Here is a 20,159-nt window from a genome sequence, read left to right as displayed (position 1 = left end):
TAGATCTTCTTTAATTTTTCTCATCACTTTATAGTTTTCAGTGTAAAGGTTTTATACATTTTTGTTACAATTATCACTATGTATTACCTTTTTTATAGTATGGTAAATAGCATTTAAAAAAAATTAAAGTTCCAGTTGTTCGTTGCTAGTATATAGAAATAGTTGTTTCCTACAACTTTGCTAAGCTTATTAGTTATGGATCCCTTCTGATTTTCTAAGTGAATTCTCATGTCAGCTGCAATTAAAGACAATTTTATATCTTGCTTTCCAATTGTATGCCTATTGTTTCTTTTTCTTGCCTTATGGCACAACTTCCAACACAATGTCAAACAGAACAGCTGAGAAGGGACAGTTTTGTATTGTTCCCAATTGTAGAGTGAAAGCATTCAGTCTTTAGCTGTAGGTTTTTTAAAGAGGCCCTCTATGAGGTTGAAAAGCTCACCTTTTATTCCCAGTTTGTCAGAGTCTGTTGTTGTTTTTTAAATCTGTCATGAATGGGTGTTGAATTTTGTAAAATGCTTTCTCTGCATTTAATGAGATGATCATATGGTTTTTCTCCATTAGTCTGTTAAAATACTGAATAACACGATTAATTTTCACATGTTAAACCAACCTTATCTTCCTGGAATAAATCTCACTTGGTTATGACGTATTAAGCTTTTGATGTATTACAGGATCCATTTCCTAATATTTTGTTAAGGATTTTTTGTCTATATTCATGAAGGACATAATGTCCTGTTTAGTTTCTCTGTCATGGTAATGCAAACCTTAAAAAACCAATTGGGAAGCATTACCTCATATATATTCTGGAAGAGTTTGTATAGAATTAGTATTATTTCTTCTTTAAAGTTTGGTATAATCTACCATATGAAAGCCATACGAACCTGGAGGTTTCTCTGTAGGAAGATTTTTAACTCGGTAGTTAAAAATCCAACTTTTGTAATAGGGCTATTCAAGTTATCTATTTCTTCTTAACTAAAACTTAGCCTGTGTCTTTCAAAAATTTGTCCTTTTCATCTAAGTTGTTGAATTTATTGATTTAAGATTTTTTATAATAGCCCCTTAGTCTTTAACATCTGTAGGATCCTTCTGATGTCCTTTCTTTCCCTATTGATAATGGTAATTTATGTCTTCTCTTGTTTTGTTCCTGATCGATCTGGCTGGATGTTTTTCAGTTTTATTGACATTTTTTGCAAAGGATTAACTCGTGATTTCACTAATTTTTTTTTTTATGGCTTTTCTGTTTTCTAGTTCATTAATTTTTGTTCTTTTTTATTTCCTTCAGGTTGTTTACTCTCGGTTTAATTTCCTTTTTCTTGTTTCTTAAAATGGAAGCTTAGATCATTGATTTGTGATCTTTCTTTCTTTCTACAATTAGTATATAATGTTGTAAATTTCCCTCTTAAGATTACAAATGTCAGCAAATGGTGGAGTAGGAAACTCCAGAAGTTCATCCCTTCACAAAAGCAACAAAGAAGTAGACAAAACTTTCAGAATAAACTTTTTCAAAACTATGGAATAAAACCAAAAGCTTACAACCACCAGGGGAAAGCTTTATAAAGAAAAAAAACAACTGAATTTTGGTAAGAGAGCTTTGTGTCATTTTAACTCACCAAGATACCACGCTCTCGTCCCCAGCTCAGTGACAGCCTTGCAAGAATACAGCCAACATTCTTGATATGGATTAAAAGTACCAGAGAAAACATGAACTTTTCTCAAAGAATTGTAGTTTTTCGTCCTGACCTGTCTGGTAGCTTGCCTTTATTTCACCTAACCCAGATCTTTCCCATGTCTGAAGTGGTGAAGAATGCGTTTGTTGGTTGTTCTGTTTTGTTTTGTTTTGCTTGGTGGGGGAGGTAGTGTTTGTGAAAAATATTTAAAGGCAAATGTATTTGCTGCTGCCATGATAGGCAAGGGATAACAGTTGAGGCAAACAATATATAAGTTGAAAAGCCTGGAAGGAAAGGATATAGAACAAGATGCTTGGGGAATAAGGGCTTTGAATATGCCTGCATATTCCAGGGAGCCTAGAAGGTGATACACATGCCCAGTGTTAGGCACATACCCTAAAAGATCTGAGAAGGCCCTAAGTTCTCACCTTGGGTTGACCTTCATGCTATAAATTTCCTGGGTGAATGTTAAAGGTATGTGCAACACACCATACAAAACCCATTTGCAAACACTGGGAAAGGTGGGTGTTCTTTTTTTTTTCGTGGTGGTGGTGGTGGTAAGGGGAGGTTTCTAGGCATTTAAGGAAACATCTGTCAAATCAGTAACTGATAACTAAGTTAACAGAACAGATACTTTAATGGCCACACATGACAAACAATACAGACTTTAGAAAATTAGTTCAGAAAAGTCACCGAACAAATAAGCAACAACTATAACAACCAGTAGCAACAAACACTGACAAGGAGGAAAAATTAGATTTCCAGTTGCTACATTATAACAACCAGTAGCAACAAACATTATAATGCAAATGTAATTTATAATATAAATGTCCAATTTCCAACAAAAAAATTATGAGGCACACAAAGAAACAAGAGAGTATGGCCCATACGCAGGAAAAAGAAATTAACAAAACCAGACCATTCAGCAATAGCTGGAGACAGACATGTCAATACTCCACTTTCAATAATGGGCAGAATAACTAGATAAGAGATCAACAAGGATATAGAGCAGTTGAATAACCCTATAAACCAACTACAGCTAATACATACATACAGACATACATATGTGTGTGTGTGTGTGTGTGTGTGTGTGTGTGTGTGTGTGTAGATCTCTCTGTCTCTCTCAGAGAGACAGAGAGATCTACACACACACACACACACACACACACGTTCTATAAAACAAGAGCAGAACACACAAATCTCAAGTGCACATGGAACATCCTGTCCTCCAGAATAAACTCACAGACTACATGTTAGGCCACAAAACATGTTTCAATAAATTTTTAGACTGAATCATACAAAGTATCTTCTTTGACCACAATGGAAAGAAACTAGAAATCAATGACAAAAGGAAGTCTGAAAAATACAAAAATTAGTGGAAATTAAACAAACTCTTAACTAACCAATGGACCAAAGAAGAAATCACTAATGAAGTTCAGAAAATGCTTTTAGAATGAAAATGAAAACACAACATACCAAAATTTAAGAGACACAGCAAGAGCAGTGCTGAGAGGGAAATTTATAGCTGAAATGCTTTGCATGATGACCCTCTTAGTTGGGTCTTTCTCCAGCCTCAGGTGATTTCCTCCCAACACATACACAGATCAGTCCTGAGCTGATCTTTCTGTAACTTACAACTAAAGCATCCTTCTGTAACTTTGCTCCAAAGTTGTTATAATTATGGAGAGCTGGTATCTTAATAATAGGGTCTTTTTCATCCAGGAATTAGGTATACTTCTCCGTTTGTTCCACTTAACATCTCTCAGTTGATTTTTGTAGTATTCTTCATAAATTCTGTGCATTTTCTGTTAAGTTTATTCTGAGGTTCTGTTTATTTGCTACGCTATTGAAAATGATGCATATTTTGAAGGGAGATGTTCACATCTGATTCACTTTTGACTCCTTCATAGTACTTTGTACAATGCCTTACACAGAGCAAACTCAACATATTTGTTAATGAGTAAATTAATGATTGTTGCTTCATATTTACATATTATACTAGTGCCTGAACTTGTAGTTTACAATAAACCAAATTTTTTAAAAACCCACTAAGATCATTTATAGGAGTCCTTATTTCACTCTGCTCCCATTCATTTCCTATATTCAGTTCATCAACAAATCCCATTTTTTCTTTCACTCTTTTACTCTTTGTTCCACTCTCCTTCACCTCCATCTAGTTACTCATTATCATGATCTCTATTTACAGAAACCATATTTCCATATTTTTAAGAACTGTGTGTTAACCATCCAATGACTCACTCCAAAATGAGTTTCCCCGCCCTCTGTAAAATCCAACACTGACAAACTATGCCTTAAAATGGTCCACACTGTCTCTATATTAATCTTTGCCTATTTATATATTCTTTGCTATTTTCTCTTCTTCCAGTATTCTAAATGGTTTTCCTTAGCCATTCCTTATTCACATAATATTCCCGGGGCGGCCAGATAGCTCAGTTGGTTAGAGCACGAGCTCTGAACAACAGGGTTGCCGGTTCGATTCCCACATGGGCCAGTGAACTGCACCCTCCACAACTAGACAGAAGACAATGAGCTGCCACTGAGCTGCTGGAGGGGCGGCCAGATGGCTCAGCTGGTTAGAGCGCGAGCTCTCAACAACAAGGTTGCCTGTTCAATTCTCACACGGGATGGTGGGCTGCGCCCCCTGCAACTAGATTGAAAATGGCAACTGGACTTGGAGCTGAGCTGCGCCCTCCACAACTAGATTGAAGGACAACGACTTGGAGCTGATTGGGCCCTGGAGAAACACACTGTCCCCCAATATTCCCCAATTTAAAGGAAAGAAGATAGGAAGGAAAGAAGGAAGAAAGAAAGAAAATTTTATTCCTATTCTCTCCCTTTCTATTCTCACTATCACCATTCTTGCTCAGATCCGTAAACCTCTAGTACTACAATTTTTTCCCCTCAGATTTCCCCCAATCTATCCTGCATGTCAGTGGGTTAATCACACTGTCAACATTTCACTAGGCCCATTGAAACACTTTTAACAGCTTTATAAGGCTTCGAACAGTACTTCCAAATTGTGTTCCACAGAGCAATGAGGGTTCCATTGACGTGCCGCCGTGGCTACTGTGGTGGGACTGGTAAGCCAGGCTCCACGTTCTTCAGCTCCTGAGTCAATCAAGGCACCTCGGCTTTAGTCTCCTGTGCACACTGAGCTTATCAGCAACATTCTGCTTGAAGAAATGGTCCCACTACCTTTGTGGGGAGAAAGCTTGAAAATGCTTCAGAGAAAAAAATTCCAACTTGCCCTACTTACATTCAGTCTTCACAAAGCCATGCTCCAGAGTTCCTAATTTTTCCAAAGTTATTACTGTATCTTATACTCAATTTTCAAATTAACTCAGATTTTTCTCCTTATTGTTCATCATACAAAAGTTAATGCTTATCTCCACATCTTTGTTCACTTCCTTCTCCCTCCCAACAATACCCTTCCCTCTACTTATATGAATCCTACGTACCCAGGTCCTCCTTACCCTTCAAGGCCCTGCCCAAATGCTACCTGGAAAGAAACTTTTCACAACTGCTATTTTTCCCTCCTTCAAACTCCCACAGTACTGTCAGCAACTCACACTGGACAGAAAAGGGTGATAAATACCCTTCCATTTTACGATCATCTATCTTAACAGTCTATCCAGAATACAAGCTCCTTGAAAATATGTGATCATATTGTAAATCCTACACAGCTTCTGTAGCACTGAGCACAGGACCGCACAATCGCTGCCTAACCGATCTCACTGATTACTTGTACATACAATGATTTCATCACTTCCTCACTCAGAAACATACCATGATTTACAAGTCGATCACAGCTGCCACCTAGTACTCAGTCCTCTCCTTTCTTACTGACACAGCCTCATTTCCACTGCTCCAGTGAGCCCAGTGACCTTTACTGCCCAAAGGTTCACTCCATTCGCCACACCTGCCTCACCCAAAGTGTGTCCTTGACTTCTTTAATATCTACTCAAATTCTATCTATACTTTAGAGTTCAATTCAAGGAGCATTTCTTTTTTTAAAAAAAGAAAAGGAAAGAAAGGAAGGGAGGGAGGGAGGGAGGGAGGGAGGGAGGGAGGGAGGGAGAGAGAGAGAGAGAGAGAGAGAGAGAGAGAGAAAGAAAGAAAGAAAGAAAGAAAGAAAGAAAGAAAGAAAGAAAGAAAGAAAGAAAGAAAGAAAAGAAAAACAAACAAAAAACGTAATGGACAGTTCCTGTCATGTTGACTTTCTCCAAACTCCTACTAAACTTATTTTTAGACTTGTATAATCTGAAAATTTTCCAGATTATGTCTTAAATGTCCTATACTCATTTCAGATATATTAATATGGCCTTCCCAATTACTTCGGGGCTATGAAGCATTTCCCTATAACAATATTAGTGTGCAGTCTGGGAACGAGAAATACATATAGCCTAAGTTATCCGTCTCTAGGAATTAATTTGCAGGTATGAGATTGGTGAGCACCTAGTCCTGGAGTCAGAAAACTTTTTGGAAAGTGCCAGATAACAAATTTTTTGAACTTTGCATGATATACAGTCTGTGTCATAACTACCCAATTATGCCACAAAAGTAGCCATAGACAGTATGTAAATGAACGAGTGTGACTTTGTTCCAATAAAACTTTCTTTACAAAAACAGGTATTGAGCCAGATTTGGACAATGGGCCACAGTTTGTCAATCTCTGACCTAGGGTAGAAGTTGTTTTAAAACTGTCTTTTGTTTGTTTTTTGTTTTTTAAGAAGAGTCATTTCTCTCAATCAAATCTTAAGCAGAGTCCCAATCTAAAAAAAAAAACTAACAAAAAACTAGAGTTGCTCTGGTTAAGCAGGAAAGGTGGGAAAGGGGGACAGCGTATAGAGAGGCCGCCGGGCTGTCCGCTCTCTAATATCCACTCCTCCTCCCTCTAACGCTCTGTACAATACAATTTGATTGTGTTTAAACCCCTCATTTATACAGGTGAAAAAAACAGACTTCATAGAGGGAGAAAGAATTTATACATGATCACAAAAGAAGCTAGAGCTAGTGGTAAAATTACAATCTAGATTTCAACTCCTGATTGCATGCCCTCACCATTTCCATGATCATTAACTTGGGGCGTCAGTTAGAAATAAAGTGTGAAGATAAAGCACTTTACTGTGACTTCTGATAGGACCTTATTATTCTGATGGGATTTGAGGGTTTAAATCCACAGTGATTTTTGCCCCGCCAAGCCCCTTTATACTTAGATCCATCTGTTAACTATCATAGATAGATCCAAACAATCCAGAATTCTGCAGGAGGTATGAGTAACTAGCTCGTGATCCTTGCTATGAAACCATGAGTACCAATTCAACGGCTCTAAATTTGTGATTTGTACATGTGATTTTCCATGTGACTTTTACAGGTCACTGCTACACTGTAATATCACATTCAATCAGAAAAAAACCAGAAGAGGGTTAAGTCTAAAGGATCAATGACTTGCTTTAGAATAGAATTTTCAAAGTATACATCAAAGGAATTACTGTTCAGAGTCCATAAGCAGAGAATTTCCAAATAGAATATTCATTCAAGCTCACCATCATTAGAAGTGAAAACTTGCAAATTTAGAAAAATGACATTTTTATATCCATAGTAGGATTACTGCTGGCTCTAAAATATAGCGCTGATAATTCCTTACATTTTCTCTGCCTAAGTTGCATGTAAATGTCTTTAGAATGAATTCATCTTTACTGAATAAAGTTAGGTAGGAAATAGTTTTGGAAATTTTGTAAAAATAGCAGTAATTGAGAAAAATGAGATAGGAGTATAAACACAATATTATTAACGCTCTAGAATATTTCAGTGTACATTATTATAAGTTATCATAAGATCATTTTTTGAATTAAGGATAAGAACCACACAGAGAACACATACTACATATATTCTACATACCCGTTTTAATCAAATTTTGTATAAAAAAAATTTTATAATGTGCAAAAATACTGTAGTTTCTGTCTTTATATTACTGTGATGTATAGGTATATGCTTAACTAAAGGTTGCTTAATTTCTAAAAATTGTTATATTTTTTAAGTGATTGAGATAGAGGAAATTAGAAAACCCTCAAAATAATCATTGTGAAATAACAGATTTATATAGCACATATCACTTGCCATATTGAAAAGGGTTTTAGAGAATACAAATGATGAATTACTGAAATTTCTCTCCTATGCAAGAAACATATTTATTTTTTTCACATTCACAAATATATTTTTCAAGAATCATAAATAAGACCATTATGTAAGAAAATTATTTCAATATGAAGAAAATCATTTATTTTAGTTTCCACAGTAGGATTATCTCTTGTCTCTAAGAAATAACTTCCAGCATTTTTATTAGTTTGTCTCCTGAAGTCACTGTAAAATAAATATACCTATAGCAAATAAAGAGTAAAAAAAGGCTGGTAGGGATATTGTTGAAAATTTAAAATAAATGGTAATAATTAAGTACTAACATTAATAACAGTGAGATAGAGGATTTGACACAAAGCACATTTTTAATACTTATCCTCAGATTTTAGTCAATACAACTAATTGATTTCAGGTTCAATCATTTAAAATTATTTTGCTAGAAATCACCCCAACTTTAGAGTCAAAAATAAAAAGGAGGCTCTTATGACAGTTAGTATAAAAATCAACTGCATACTGCAATTATTACTGCAAAGAATTCCTTTGTTGACCTAAAGTAATATCTTAACAGAAAATTTCATATCAAAATGGTGCTGTGGGTAATCAGTGTACCATTGTCCCTATGAGATAAGCACGTCTGCTAAATAGTTCGAGTAGATAAAATTGGAAAGGGGTAAAACAGTATCTCACAATAATATACTGAAATGCCTCTCAGGTGCAAGAAACACACTACTTCCTTCCATGGTCATAAACGTTTTTCTGGGGCTCAGAAATATGACCACTATATAAGGCAAATCATGTATGATCTAAGAGACAAGAATGAAAACTACAAAAAATGCTCTATGCCCTTGTTAGTAAAGAAATAATACTTTTATTATTACCCAGAGCAAAAGACAGGAGTTTAGGACGTCAGGAACAGTTTAAAGCCTCTATGATCAAGTAATATTCTGAGTCACTACTTTGTTACTTGTGTGGGAGTGTAGCAAAAGGATTATTGCTAATCCTTTAACTGTGAATAATGATTTATTGAACAATTCCTACATAAATTCCAACTGTGACCACAAAATCACACCCTCACAGGCCAAGATATTTCCTTCTCACTTAGATAACAAAATTAAAATGTTAAAAAGTATACATGTATATATCTACACAGAATGTGCAATTAAATGAGATTACAAATTGATTTATATGTATTTAGTAAAGGCTTTGTGCCTTTACATCTTTCATTTTTATTTTAATCTTAAACAAGACCAAGTGTGGTCCCTCCACTTAGGTATTAATTAAGAGAGGTAACAAATTTCAAAATGCTTTCTCAAATAGTTGAGTTTCACTCAGAGAAATAAAGAAGCAAGATATTAGAATGAGGTTAAGTGCATCTTTTGTCAGTAACGTATGTTGCTCCCTCCGGCCTCATAAACAAGCTGCTCCTTTTTGAATACAGCAGACCTTCAATTTAAATTTATGGAAAGACTAAAGCAGGAGAGCCTGCACTCAAACAATTTTAATAACCTATTAAGTTGCGACTTCAGATTCATTTTATAACCATGCTCCTCAGGGAGCTATGCTATCTGGATAAAGATAAAAATTTTTTCCTTTAAAGATAAATAGCATCATTAATCTGCAACATTTCTTTTCTATTATCTTTCGAAATGAGGAGTTATTTTGTTCTGATCTTGAGGTAATTAGCCTTCATTCACTAGCCTGAAAATGTCTGTGTTCTGAAAATTAAAAATGTGTCATTAAGTGGAATTTACCATAATGTCATTTATCTTTATATAGTTCATCAGTGACAGCAATGGGCCTGGGAATCCATCAGCTTTTACCAAGGAAGCATTAAAACAAATTGAAAAACAGAATAATCCCAGGCACTCTTTAACACAGTCAAAGCCATTTGGGTAATTAAATAGTGGTATTTAAAGTTTTAATTTAGATTTTTCCCTCTGTTCATCAGTAGTCAAATGAGATGTTCATATTCATAACTGTTTGTAATAAAAGGTTTCATAAAGTAAGCAGGATAGTAATGTTATTAAAATTTAATATAACATAGGGAGAGCTTTCATCAATAAAATTTTTATTTTCCTGCACCCTATTTTTTGAGATTACCTCAGAAATAAACTTTCTTCAACTGCCTAGGTTGTGGTATTAGTTTTACAAAGACTTTGATGATTCAAACCCACAAATAACTACAAGAGAGTATATGGCATGAAATGCAACTTCATTATTGCTAATGTTGGAAAAGAAAAGAATAATATCTTCACCACCTTAAATTTGTTTTCACTAACTACATCCCTCCACCAATTACCGTATAGAATTATCAGACATAATTATGAAAATAAATGTTGGCTTGAAAAGCTAATGCCAGAGTTAAAATAAGAATCTTGGGGTGGTAGGGGAACACAGAGGCATTCTGTTACCAGATAACTAATTCCATTCGTATATTGATCAGAGAAACAGCACAGGAATCAGAAATACAGCTCAAACATTGTATTCTCTGAGTTAAGAAATACTTTGAGTAGACTTAGAAAAGATATAGCATAATGAAATCAATTGAAAAAGCTAAACTGTCATAAAAATGTTTTATTAAGTATAGCAGTTTCAAAATGCACAGCTCATTCAATATAATAAAACATTCACTATTCCCCTTCCTGTACATCCAGAAACAGCATCATCTTTGAAAATGTGTTCTCAACATAAGAACAATCTGACAACATAAAGATTAACTTAATGCAGCTTTGCTTACTACTGGATAATTCATATTCTAAACTTTGTGTACTCAAATGTGTTAATGAGTGTTCCAGTAGGATTTTATGTTAGCCTACTGGATAATTTAAGTTTAGAGCTTTGCCACTTAGACATGCAAATAGGGGTTTCAAATGTCTTGCGGGGGTGGGGGTGGGGGGCAAAATGAGAATAAATGATTATAAAATGTCTATAATTTTCTTGGCTGATGAATCCTAACACACACACACACACACACACACACACACACACACACACACATACTACTGAGTAAATCTCATACCAAATACTGGTTAAGGACCTAAAAACTTTAGAAGTACTTTTATGCAGAAGTGTTTATTCTCCAGTTCCAATTGGCTTTGCAATGCTGCTGATTTACAATGAGTCAGTGAAATGTTAAATCTAAAGACAGAGTGTTATTAAATAAATGTATGGTTGTACCATACACTTCTTTAAAAGAATATGCAAAAAAACAAATCAGAACATTTTGAACTAAAAAGCTTTAGAAACAATCAAGTTTCCAATAGGGAAAGGAGAGGGGATCCCAGGAGGTGGAAACTTGGCATATTTGTACAAATGGCCAACAACAGCCCACCTACGATTAAAATCCACGCATCCAGAGTATCCTTATATTTCCTGCCTTGCAGATCAATGACCTAACATGTTTATTCAGTATCTAGAGATGTATACTCATCAGATAAGCATTTCAAAAAATAATAAAAGCACATTCTGAATTTGACAGCTTGTTAAAAGTTTCCATACAGTATTATGATCCTTGCAATCAATACACTAATTAACAAAAAGTGTTTTTTTTTGCTTTGAACAATCTGCTTCTGAAATTTTAACTAGTATTTCTTAATATACTTACCAAGATAATTTCTAAGCATTTCTTTCCATAGCCCCTGAACCTACAGGTTTTTTTTTGTTGTATTTTGTTGTTTTAACTAGAAGAGTTGCTTACCTCCCTTAAATAAGGAAAAGGCATCGGTCAGGTCAGGCTGAGCCGTGATGACATTTATCTCAAACAGCCATGGGAGCAGGATCTTTTGTGGTTTAAAGTTATCCCACAGTTTGAAACTAAACATTGGTCAAATACAAATTCCAAAAAAGTTCAAAATCAAATAAACAATTAGTGATTATCCTCATTATTCTTTTCTGCATTAAATATTAATAAATCAATTTCATTTTTAGAAAAAAAATTCAGCACAAAAATATATAGGTACTTGGATTATTGTTTAAAGTGGTTATAAAAAAATAAAACCTGAAAATAACTGAATATCCAAGAGTTCAATAAACTCTGAAACATCCACTTTATATAGTCTATAGAATGTCCTATACCTAATTAAAAAGAAAAGTCAAGCTCTGTATCAATCAACCAAGGACTGCTTTATTGTAATAGTGAAAAAGGTATGTCTTAGGGAAGTATGTAAAAACAATGCCTCAAACTATTATGTGTTTGTGTGTGTTTAAATGTTCTTTCTACGAGCATGGAGAAAGGCACAGAGGAATACAGAAACACCCCGCACTGGTCCAGTGCTGGTGTAAAAGTACAAAAACCATTAACACTGTGTTTGAGGGATGAGGTGGTAAGGAGAGAATGGGAAATTACGAACATTTTCTTTATTAATCCTTAGGGGAAAGGCATTCCTCCAACAGGTGCCCTGATCCATTCTGTTCGATGAGGAGATCCTGAGTAAGGCTGAGCTGCCTAAGCTGACAGACAGCAAGGCCTGAGAGTCCATTGTTGGCAGGAATATTTATTGCGATGCTCTAATTTCCATTTCATCATAGTGATACCGAGAGCCAACTTAAACAAACAACAACAAAAAAGGAAAAAGCAAGAAATGAAAGAAAAGACAGTTCTTTCACAATTATACCTTTCTTTGGGGGGGGAAAAAACACAATGTTTTTTAAAGATGTACTGCTCTTTTCTAAAGTAAGATGTACTAACCATTTTTAAGCTATTATCAAGATAATGGCTGACTGAATCTATGTGCCTGCACACAAAGATAAAAATATTTCTCTTACAAGTAAAACAAGCATTTTTCAGGTGAGGTGCAAGACTAATATTTATCTTTAGCTCATCAGTTTCTCAATCTTGGTACTTCTGACATTTGGGGCTAGAAAATTCTTTGCTTTAGGGGGCTGGCTGTCTTGTGCATTTTAGAATAGTTAGCATTATGCCTGGCCTCTACCCACTGGATGCCAATAGCGTGTCACCTCAGTTATGACAACCAAAAATGTGTCTGGATATTGCCAAAATGAGTCCTGAGGACAAAAGTACCCCCAGTTGAGAACCACCGCTTTAACTACAGCTTTTCTGAGAGAAATGATTTTGAATGTTTCACACTGGCAACAACTATCCTTTACAGTCTGCTAGGTAACAATTATATATTAACATTCTGCAGTGAAAAATGTTAAATATAAAGCAATATCATATCATTAACATCATATTTCCAAGACACAAAAACTGAAGTTTTAGAAGTATGTGGAAATGAAAGAATGCTCATTACAAAACAGGAACACTCATTACAAAACATACCTCTTACCTGCTAGGTAAGCGCAAAAAAAACACACCAAACAAACAAACAAAAGACACCTCTAGTGTAAATCAAAGCAGCTTTAGAGAACTCAGTATTTTATGACTAAGATGGAAGGAAAATACTATGTATTTCATAAAACTATTATAATACCAAAAGTTTTCAGTAATTGTTAAGAAAAGGAAATTCTAAGCCACCATTTCATCAAGGAGCTAAGGAGGAAGGACTAGGGCTGCAAACAGCATATGGACTTAAAAAAAAAATTCTACTCTGAAAATTAGAATAATAAAACCGGAAAAACAATTTTTCAAAGGCAAAATGTAATCTGTTTCGGCTTTATATACAGCGTGCATTATTAAAACAACAACAACAAAACTTACAGGTAAGCAACCATATGTATGACAAAATCACACTCTCCTACTAAACTTCATCAATATTTTAGAAGCACACATTTATTGGAAAAAATTTGGCCCAAACTCAAGATTTAAAGCTTCTAACATTTAGCAGAAGCATTTCAGTCCATCATGCACACAACGCCATAAGTTAACAAAACATATTGATCCTTAGGATTTTTGATCATGTAAATAGTTCATTCCCAGTTCCCTGGAGTTTCTTTGGAACTAAAATGTTTAAAATTATCATCTTGTTCCAAGCAACCAGCAAAATTCACTATATAAATAATCAACTGCAGACATTACCATTCCAAGCAGAGGGAAACACAGAAAAAAAGTAAAGCCACAAAAAAGTGTGTCTATGGGGCTGTGAGAGTGTGTGTGTGTGAAAGTGAGACAGAGAGAGACTGTCAGATACATAGACTAATAAATGGAGTGACTTTCAAACATTCTGTTAGTTACAGAACGTTATTTTAAAGAAAGCCAAATGTTCAAAAGAGCTAAAACCCTAAAGGCTCTGGTCAAAGAAAGGAGACAGAATCCTGCCAACCTGCTCCCCATCCGTCCAAGGGAATCCTTTAGAGGCTGCAAAGAACTCTTTGAGAGTCAGTGGACTAGAGTACAGGGAATATGAGAGTGAGCTGAGAAATTGTTTAAAAGGCAGGTTAGTAAGTATACTATGTTTTGCCTTAAATGCTGGTTTCAAGAGTTACATTTTAGTGGGTATTAGGGAGCCATTGCAAATATCAAAACAGAGGAAGGAGATGTAACGTACATAATAAACGAGTGAAATAGTGTATCTAGTTCATTATCAGACACCACTCTTCAAAAATCTTGGTGTTTTCTATGTTCTCTTATTTATCCTATGAAAAAGATTTATAAGACTACAATGGACAGTATGAGAGATAAGTCTAAGTTTATAGAAAGGATATTTTATGTCAAATACTAAATGATATGGTTATTTTTACTTGATATAGTACAACCTCTTACATTGAGTCTCTTGCAGACTTTTAGGTGTCGTTCTCCATGTCAAGTGGCAACCAGTAGTCACCCCATCTGTCAGTTTGACAAGTACTCTCTCAGCATTCAGGGATAAAGTGCATGTACACAACGCCCTCACTGACAAAACAGAAGCCAGGAAGATGAGGGCCAGCCACTAGAGGGAAGACAGTCAAGCTGGCAGGAAAGGACTGGAAATTGGCCACAAGAAACCAGAGAGCTAGGATAGAGTGAAAGAAACCTTGCTCATGCCATAAGGCATCAAGTACCACCACCACCACCACCACCACCACCCACCCCCCACCACCACCACCCCCACCACCACCACCACCGCCACCCCCCCCACCCCCCCACTCACACACGAGCTACTCACACAGCGTGAGGTCAAACAGGCAAGTAGAAAAGAACTTTATCCTTGTGGATAAAGAAGATCAACAATTCAGAAAGCCTTCTGACTTCATGTATTACTATCTGCCCAAGTAATCATCCCACCAAACAATCCTCAGCACCAACATGTCCACTCCAATCCCTTCTCTCCTGAGGCCATTCCTACTAAATGCTGTTGTCCGCCGATTGGTTTCCCTTATAAACACAACTGTTTCTTGCCCATCGCATCTGATATATTCAATCATTCATTCAAAGAAATATTTGTGTGTCTAGCCAGGTACTGTTCTAGACCCTGGGGATAAAGCAATGAACCAAAAGGTTTCTGCTTTAGCAGGTAGGGTAAAACTATTAAGTACATACATATGTACATATGTATATACATAAATACATTCACACATACGCATATAATAGATATATGGTGGCAATACAATCAGGAAAAGTAAAATAGAGAAAGGGGTAGAAAATGATGGGATAGGGAGCAGATGCTATTTTATATAGGACAGTCAGAGAAATCCTTTCTGACAGATGACATGTGAGCAGAGATCTGAAAGAGTGAGGGAGACAGCCACGCAAATATTGAGGGAAACGCATAGCCATGAGAGAGCATACTAAGTGCCAAAGCCCTAAGGCAGGGATGTACTTGACACTTTCAAGAAACAGCAGACTCATAAATAGTAAGGACTGACTGAAATGAAGGCATTATAGAACAAACAAAAGCAGACATAAATGGAGGCAAGTTGATACTTGGAAGAGAACAACATTGGGTTACTTTCCACTTTTTTTTATAGCTCTTCACCTGAAGCTAACCCCAGTCATTAGTGCTGGTAGTGTGGATGGCAGCAGGGAGAGCAGCTGAAGTTTTGATAAAGTTGTAGTCTTATTGGTTAAAGAATCAGAAGTCAGAGATTTCTGACTTCTCTCAAGTAGCTGGAAAGTAGGAGGGGAAATCTGAACACCAGAGTGAGTCAGAGGTGTAGCCCCAAAATTCTATAAATAAAGTACCCAAATATGGGACTGACCACTGAACTATGCATATATGGTCACAATCCAATCCGCCCAGCGAAGGCAAAAAAGATTGAAGAGATGCCACCTGTGGTCAACTGTAAGAAAAATAAAGTGTGCAGTTTAATACAGTCAGGGTAGTGTTAGCTGTGAGAAACGTTTTTTAAAAGTGAGAAAAATGAAAACAACACTCTTCTTCAGAGAAACAACAATCCAAAGACTCTACAATGTATTGTTCACAATGTCTAACAAAACAGCCCCAAGTTACCAGACATATGAAGAAACAGAAAATATTACCTACACTCCAGAGAAACGGCAATCAATGAAGACTGACCCTGGATGACCGAGATGTTGGAATTAGCAGAAAAGGATTCTAAAGTAGCTGTTATTACTGTACGTAAGTAAACCAAAATATACTGAAACACTTCCAGTTTCTGGTTCGGAGTTTTATCAGAGCCTAACTTACCTGAAAATCATCACTTCATCCTAACAACAAGCAAAAAGCTGTACAAACCAAATAAATCAACAAATCTTCTTAGATCCATCAAAGAAGTGAAAGGCAAATTGCCAATCCAGAAATTAGAAAAACAGGGAGATACAGAGAATCATAATCTTACTGGTAAAGAAACCTCTGTGGAACAACTGACAGGATAAGAAAAGCTAAACGGTAACTGACAAATTGCTAGAGACTCAGTTTTGAGAAGTCTGCGAGTTATAAGCTTCAGGGGTATCAAGTCACCAGGGGGTCCCACACTTTCATGAGTTTTACCCTCCAGGAGTTTTACCAGGACTTCACAGTGAATGTTGGAGAAATCCACCTGAATACCCAGCAAAGGGAGAGAAAAAGGAACCATGCTGAAATGTGCCAGAACAGTCTGTTCTTCTTAACAAAGCCTGCTCCTAGGAGAAACTATTTTACCAGACTTTTAACCTACCGGAGTTTTAGCAGAGCCTAACTTACCTGGGGGAAGGGAAATACCCAACGCCAGCTCCCTCTAGTCTTCCACATGGGGGAGAAGAAACACCCAGTTCCTGAACCCCTGGCCACCCTGTCTCACCAAGAGGATAAAAAAACACACACAAAAAAAGCTAAGACGCACTGTGTGAAGTTCACAGGCCAGGTGCACGGCTCACCGAAGGCGGAGACCTTATTATAAGACTCCAGAGCGCCCCCAGCACCTACACCTTACCACTACATTACTAGTAAAGGCCTATTTACTGCGGTTCTTTTTACCCAGTACATCATGTCCACCTCTCAGCAAAAAATTTATAGCGTACTTTAAAAGGCAAAAACACAGTTTGAAGAGACTGCACAAGCATTAGAACCAGAGTCAGATATGGCAGGAATGTTGGAACTATCAAACCAGTAATTTTTTAAAAACTATGATTAATATGCTAAGGACTTTAATGGAAAAAGTAGACACCACGTGAAAACACATGGGTAATATAAGCAGAGAAATGGAAATTCTAAGAAAGAATCAAAAAGCAATACTAAAGATGAAAAACACAAAACAGAAATGAAGATTGCCTTGGATGGGGTCATTAATGGATAGGACATGCTGAGGAAAGAATCTCTGAGCTTGAGGATATCTTACTAGAAAACTGTACAACTGAAAAGGTAAGAAAAATAAAGACTGAAAAAAAAAAAAAAAAAAGAACAAAATATCTAGGAACTGTGGGACAACTACCAAAAGTATAAAATACACATAATGGGACAAAGGAGCAAAAGCAATACAGTGGAGCGAAGAAAGTCTTTTCAACAAATGGTGATGGAAAAACTGGTCATCTACATGCAAAGAATGAATCCAGACACAGGCCCAACACTCTTCACAAAAATTAACTCAACATGGATCATAGACCTAAACATAAAATGCAAAACTATAAAACTCCTAGAAGATAACATAGACAAAAACATAGATGGCCTTGTGTATGGCTGGTGAATTAGATACAACACCAAAGGCACAATCCGTAAAAGAATAATTGATTGGCTGGACTACATTAAAATTAAAAATTTCTGCTACATGAAAGACCAAGTCAAGAGAATGAGAAGACAAGCCACAAACTAGAAGAAAATATTTGCAAAAGACACATCTGACGAGGAACTATTATCCAAAATATATAAAGAACTCAACAATAAGAAAACAAACAAACCAATTTAAAATGGGCAACAGACGCCTCATCAAAGAAGTAAAAATGGTGGCAAGTAGGAGTATGGAAAGGTGCTCACCATCATAGGTCACTGGAAAATTGTAAATTAAAACAACGAGACACCACTATACACCTATTAGAGTGGCCAAAATCTGGAACACTGACAACACTAAATGCTGGTGAGATTGTGGAGCAACAGGAACTCTCATCCATTGTTGATGGGAATGCAAAATGGTACAGCCATTTTGGAAGGGGAGTGAAACTATTCTGTATGACACCACAGTGGCGGAAACATATCATTACACATTTGTACCTAGAATGTAAAACACCAAGAGTGAATGAATCCTAATGTAAACTATGGATTTGGGGTGTTAACGATGTATCAATGTGGGTTCAATGATAATAGCAAATATACCACTGTGGTACTAGATGTTGGCAGTAGGGGAGGTTGCCTGTGTGTGTGTTTGGGGGCCAGGGGACGGGGAATGGATGGGAATTCTCTATATTTTCTGCTCAATTTTACTGTGAACCTAAAACTGTTTTAAAAATAGTTTATTAATTTAAAAAATGCTTGAAATAATTAAACAGAGAGGAAATCACAGCAGAGAAATAGAAACCACATAAACAGAAATGGAAATTTTAGAACTGACACAACATCTGAAATTTTTTTTTAATCACTGAATATGGTTTTAAATTACACTTACTAAATCAAAACCACACAAGCATATGAGATGAAAAAGATGTTATAGCCAATCTCTCTCATGAACACAGATGCAAAAAATCTTTTTAAAATTTAAGCCCGGCCAAGTCCTCACTTAACATTGTTAATAGGTTCTTGGAACTGTGAAAAGACAATGTATAATGAAACCAGTTTTACCATAGGTTAATTAACATAATAAACAAGAATTAAGGCCTGACAGCATCTCATCAATGGTACACTACAACAATGTTGAACAAAATGCCATTATTGCAGAATCTGCTGTTAAATTTATTCCAGAAATATATAAAGTGAATAATATATCATGAACAAGTGGAGTTTATTTCACAGGTACTCAAGGGTGGTTTAATCAATGTATTTTAATCATGACCTAAATGATGTTTACAAAATCTTTAAAAAAGAAAAACTATGTGATCACCTCACCATACACAGAAAAGGCATGTAAAAAAATCCAACAGCCATTCCTAATAAAAATCCTCAACAAACTAAGAATAGAAAAGAACTAGTTCAATCTGATAAAGGGCATCTACAAACGCTACAGCTAATTTCGTAAGTATTGGTGAAAGACAACTCTTTCACTCTGAGATCAGGAAGAAAACAAGAATATATGCTCTAATTCAATTCAATATTTTTCTGGAGGTCCTGTCCAATACAACACAGCAGAAAGAGAAAACAATTGACATTCAGATTGAAAAGAAAGAAGTAAAGCTATCTTTATTTGCATGTGGTGTGATAGTTTATGTAGAAAATCCTAAAGAAACTGCAAAAAAGCTACTAAAACAACTGAGTTTAGTAAGGTTGCAGGATAAAAGGCAATTAAACAAAATTCCATTTTAAGTCTATGTACTATCAGCCAAAAAATGTATTAGATTACAAAGTACCACTTATAATAGTGTCAAAAAACAAAGAGATAAATTTACCAATAAATGTTCAAAGCAAGTCAATTAAAAAAAAAAAAAAAAAGAGAGAGAGAGAAATTCAAGAAAACCTAAATAAATGGAGAGATATACCATGGCAATGGGTCAGACGATTATCACTAAGACCTCAATTTTTCTCCAAATTAATGTAGAGATTCAACAAAAACCAAATCAACGTCCCAGCTGAATTTTTAAAAAATTAACTAGATAGTTATACAATATAAATGGAAAAGGAAAGACAAAGAACAACAGTATGAAAAAGGACAAAATTGAAAGAATTATCCGATAAAATTTCAAGACTTAGTATAGTTATCATGATCAAGACAATATGAAATTGGGTTATGGATAGACATATAGATCAATTTCACACAGGAGAAAGAATAGAAATAGATTCCAAGTTATATGAACAATGGATTTCAAAAAAAGTGCGTAGGTAATTCAATGGAGAATGGATTGTCTTTTCAGATAATGGTCCTGGAACAAATGGACAA

General features: G+C 35.7%; 1 protein-coding gene and 1 long non-coding RNA gene across 4 annotated transcripts in view; both read right to left on the bottom strand.

The window, feature by feature from the left end:
- The window catches only part of LOC141571154 (uncharacterized), a 38,249-nt gene extending 20,791 nt beyond the window's left edge, over positions 1-17,458 (bottom strand). The window contains exon 1 of the long non-coding RNA XR_012495851.1: positions 16,847-17,458. This is a non-coding gene — a long non-coding RNA (uncharacterized LOC141571154). The remainder of the gene's footprint in view (positions 1-16,846) is intronic.
- ZCCHC7 (zinc finger CCHC-type containing 7) overlaps positions 1-20,159 on the bottom strand; it is a 190,945-nt gene that overhangs the window by 101,432 nt on the left and 69,354 nt on the right. The window lies entirely within an intron of this gene.

This window comes from Rhinolophus sinicus, linkage group LG04, assembly GCF_036562045.2.
Source record: "Rhinolophus sinicus isolate RSC01 linkage group LG04, ASM3656204v1, whole genome shotgun sequence".
Lineage (NCBI taxonomy): Eukaryota > Metazoa > Chordata > Mammalia > Chiroptera > Rhinolophidae > Rhinolophus > Rhinolophus sinicus.
Note: the sequence above shows the minus strand (reverse complement) of the source record. Positions and strands in the feature narration are given on the sequence as shown.